The sequence below is a fragment of the Pseudochaenichthys georgianus genome, unplaced genomic scaffold (assembly GCF_902827115.2).
Source record: "Pseudochaenichthys georgianus unplaced genomic scaffold, fPseGeo1.2 scaffold_948_arrow_ctg1, whole genome shotgun sequence".
Taxonomy (NCBI): Eukaryota; Metazoa; Chordata; class Actinopteri; order Perciformes; family Channichthyidae; genus Pseudochaenichthys; species Pseudochaenichthys georgianus.
In genome coordinates this window covers 1-4,882 of record NW_027263473.1, presented here as the reverse complement: position 1 = coordinate 4,882, position 4,882 = coordinate 1, and positions in this window count along the sequence as shown.

Sequence of the window (4,882 nt, the reverse complement as noted above, 5' to 3'; positions counted from 1 at the left end):
TTTAAAATCTTTTTTTCCTTCTAATTTGTTATTCTTTTCAAAATAACACACTGTTATTTACTCACCAATAACACACAATTATCCTTGCTTTTATTTATTGGTTTAATTCCATAATCTCGGTCTTTTTTGGTGTTCGCCAGGAACTGAATTTCAAAATAAAAACTGTACAGTAACAAAGTATTTGTACTCTGCTTCTTCCCACCTCTGAGGGGGAAGAAGAAGAAGAAGAAGAAGAAGAAGAAGAAGAAGAAGAAGAAGAGCTCTGTGATCAGAGTTTTATGATGCTGCTGTTTTCTACCCCAGGAATTGACCAGGTCCCTGACTTAAATGTTGGTAAGTGTGTGTCTGTGTATGCGTGTGTGTGTGTGTGTGTGTGTGTGTGTGTGTGTGTGTGTGTGTGTGTGTGTGTGTGTGTGTGTGTGTGTGTGTGTGTGTGTGCGTGTGTGCAATTACTAACAAAGAATGACTAACAGAGCACTTATATACTAATAAAGGACCGGCTTATCTAAAGCCAGTTGAGTAGCACTTAAAATGCTTGGCTCTATGAAACCTGATGTACTTTAGGATTCTGTTTTCTTCAAGTTTGTATTTTGTTGGTCGAACGCACTTATTGTAAGTCGCTTTGGATAAAAGCGTCAGCTACATGCAATGTAATGTATGTAAGGCATGCGTGTGTTTGTCTGTGTGTGTGTGAGAGTGTGTGTGCATGTGTGTGTGTGTCTCAGATTTATTTAGCCCTTCTTATTGGGGGGGGGGGGGCAGGGACAAAACCAAGGCCTCCTCACACATCCATAAAGCATCTCTCTGTCACTCCACACAGATAAACTGAGTGAGGGGAGAAAGGGGGAGGAGGGGGAGAGAGAGATGCTGTAAGGGAGACGAACGGAGACCCTGCATAAACAGCGCTAATCGTCACGACATTGTATTGTTTATCTTTGTTTAAAACTATGTCAACTCCACCTGGTAGAATTTGAATAATACAGATCAGATATTTCAGTTAAATGCACCTGTTAGTCAGAATCCCTTTATCAACCCGTGTGTGTCTCCCGCTCTCATCGCGCAAGCCCCGCCCCTGATCGTTTCCACCTGGGCCCAGTTACCTCTTGTTTCAGTTCCCCAGTCTCCCCACGTCTCGTGTCAGTTCGTCCGGTCTCCCCTCGTCTCGTGTCAGTTCGTCCGGTCTCCCCTCGTCTTGTGTCAGTTCGTCCGGTCTCCCCTCGTCTCGTGTCAGTTCCCTCGTCTCGTGTCAGTTCGTCCGGTCTCCCCTCGTCTCGTGTCAGTTCGTCCGGTCTCCCCTCGTCTCGTGTCAGTTCGTCCGGTCTCCCCTCGTCTCGTGTCAGTTCCCTCGTCTCGTGTCAGTTCGTCCGGTCTCCCCTCGTCTCGTGTCAGTTCGTCCGGTCTCCCCTCCCCTCGTGTCAGTTTGTCCGGTCTCCCCTCGTCTCGTGTCAGTTCGTCCGGTCTCCCCTCGTCTCGTGTCAGTTCGTCCGGTCTCCCCTCGTCTCGTGTCAGTTAGTCCGGTCTCCCCTCGTCTCGTGTCAGTTCGTCCGGTCTCCCCTCGTCTCGTGTCAGTTCGTCCGGTCTCCCCTCGTCTCGTGTCAGTTCGTCTGGTCTCCCCTCCCCTCGTGTCAGTTCGTCCGGTCTCCCCTCGTCTCGTGTCAGTTCCCCGGTCTCCCCTCCCCTCGTGTCAGTTCGTCCGGTCTCCCCTCGTCTCGTGTCAGTTCGTCCGGTCTCCCCTCGTCTCGTGTCAGTTCGTCCGGTCTCCCCTCGTCTCGTGTCAGTTCCCCGGTCTCCCCTCGTCTCGTGTCAGTTCGTCCGGTCTCCCCTCGTCTCGTCTGGTCTCCATGCCAGTAGTCAGCGACTAAGTATTGATAAGTATAGTATGACTCAAGCCTAATTTATGCTCCAGAAGTCTTTAGTAAGTTTTCTTTTGTGCTTTTCTGAAAGCGTTTTCACCTCGTCAAGCGTGTCCATCCTTATTGTGTACATCCTCTTTGGAATAAAGTACCCTTTTGCACACTACACCTTCGTCTCTCGGGTCGTGCATTTGAGTTCAGTTCCTTGTGATTCCAAGTTCGTGACATTTACAACATATGGAAACATTTGTATTAAGATTTTTCTTTGCTGTGTACCAAAGGTATAAAGAAAGTCATTTTCTCTTAATAGAGACGATTGTCTTTCACTTTGAATTGCCTTGTGTTGAAAAGTGCTATATAAATAATCTTGCCTTAATAAATAATAATAATACACGTTATTTATATAGCGCTTTCCCTGGTGCTCAAAGTGCTTAATAAATAAATAAATAAAGCGTATGACAAACTTTATTCCTCACTGTTTTCGGTTACTTTGTGTGGTCTAAGGGATTCCCAAGCGTTGCCATGCCAACGACCCCCATAGCATTATCCTCTTAATTTTTTTAATTTAAATGATGAGTACATTATGACAAATGAATCATACAGCTTAATTCATTTTCTTAATATATATTTGTATTAATAATCAGTTATTCTTCTAAACATGTTTTGTATGTATCTTTTGTTTGTCATTCATTGTGTCTTCTGTTATCAACATTCTTAACACAATATCAAACAGTAATTTCAACAGTAAACATATTTTTAAAGTGATTTCTGTCTTTATAATATTATATAATTTTGAACAGTAATATGTACAATTCACATATATTTTTAGCATTTTTGAAAGCTCCTTATGCCTTAATAATATTATATATAATATTCAACAGTAATATTAACAATAAACATATTTATATTCATATATATAAACATTAGGGGTGTAACGGTACACGTACCCGTACCGAAATTATTCGGTACGGGCCCATCGGTTCGATACACGTGTGTACCGAAGTGTACCGAACGAATATAACGTTAAACGTAAAAAATTGAGAACGTGAACAACTTCTTGGAAGTAATCTCAGGTGCTGCGTCGCAGCATTCAGAGTAATTTTCTCCCATTGTGTTCAACGCGTCATAGAGCGAGCAAGTCATTTCATTGGACGAGCTGGTCAGAGGGATGCGTTCAAATGCAGTCAGTAATTTGAGGAACTGTCGAAATGGCGAACGCAGATAAAGTTGAGCTCGAAAATCCTCCAGCATCATTGAAGTCTCCGGTTTGGGAACATTTTGGTTTCGCAGTTACGTACAAGGATGACGGACAAAGACAGGTGGACCGAACCAAAGCTGTTTGTCGGCATTGTTCAACTAACATTGGTTACGCGGCTGGCAATACATCAAACTTGCACACTCATTTGAAAAGGCATCACCCGAACGTGAATATCACCGGTACCAAAAGACTGAAGTGCAAACCCAACTCCCGCTAGCATTTAAGCCTCCACCACTCGCAGAGAGTTCAGACCGAGCCAAAGCTATTACAAACGGCAAATATCCTTATGTTGCCATGTTAGCAAAGCGCTACCCTGGCTGTATCTGCTACCTCTGTCCCTAGAGAGAGGGTTTTCTCCACAGCAGGAGACGTTGCTAGTGCCAGCAGATCTGCCCTTTCAGCAGCCATGTGGACAAGTTCATCTTTCTTTAAACAACATGAAAATACAATGACAAGCAAGTCATAATGTCAAGCTGGCTGCTTAGGTACTAGTACAGTACAGTTCAGATACAGATTATTTCAGTTCATCGAAATGCTGCACCTTAATGTTTATTTTATTATATTTTGCATTTATTTGAGTGAATCCATTATTCACAGTTTAATAATAATTTAAAAAATATATGTTATGTTTTGTGATAATTTTTTCTGCTGTACCGAAAACGTACCGAACCGTGACCTAAAAACCGAGGTACGTACCAAACCGAAATGTTTGTGAACCGTTACACCCCTAATAAACATCAATACTTTCTACATCCGTGCTCTCGTCCAGCTGCAGAGAGGAATATTCACTCGCTCTCACTTGCTCCAAAAGCTGAGCAGATACTCAGTTTCCCTCTCAGCAGCGGCAGCTTGATTCTGATTGGCTGGAAGGGCGGTCATGTGATTCAAAAAATAAAATATGAATAAATAAAAAATATTAAAAGATTGGCATCAACGGACGCATAGACTGATAGATATGCAGTTATTAATTACATCTAAAAAAAAAAAGTAACTTTAAAAAAAGAAAGAAATCCCCTTTCCCTCAAACTTTGCGTGACCCGGGGGTCGGGGCCCCACTAGGAGATGTGGGTAAAGCCACATTTGAAACGGCAGCGCTTTGTAATCTCCAAGTGTCAGTTAGATGATAATGTGACAGAGAAAAACTATGTGTATAATAATCCTCCACCTATGGAGACAGACGTGAACACAAGGCGGGGTTTCCACTTCTTAGAGCCTTTACCAGTCGTTACCTTTCTCATTACATATCAGTTATTACTTTGCACGACCTGTGCACTTGCATTCTAACAATAGTCATGCCAATAAAACAGCATTGAATTGGACGGACGGACAAAAGAAAACCAGACAAGTGGGGGCAAGACACGAAGAGGAAATACAGACCAACGGGAAGACATCACTCTGAGCCATCTGTCGGGTTGAGTCACCTCTCCATCTCCATCCCATCGTCTACTCGTCTGTCCTCACCCTCCTCCCTCATTCACTTCCTCCCTGTCTCCTCGGCCAGCGTAGCCTTATGGGATGTGTGTGTAGCCGAAGAGAGCAATCAAAAGCAGCGGTGTGGTGGTCAGAGGTGTGTGTGTGTGTGTGTGTGTGTGGGGGGGGGGGGGGGGGGGGTGAGGGGATTACAATGGCCGTGTCGAGACACTCAGATTGGCATCACATCCAGACAGAAGGAGAGAAAAGAAAATTGGGAGAGTCATAAAGGGGATGAAGGGTAGAGACAGAGAGAGAGAGAGAGAGAGAGAGAGAGAGAGAGAGAGAGAGAGAAAAGCCT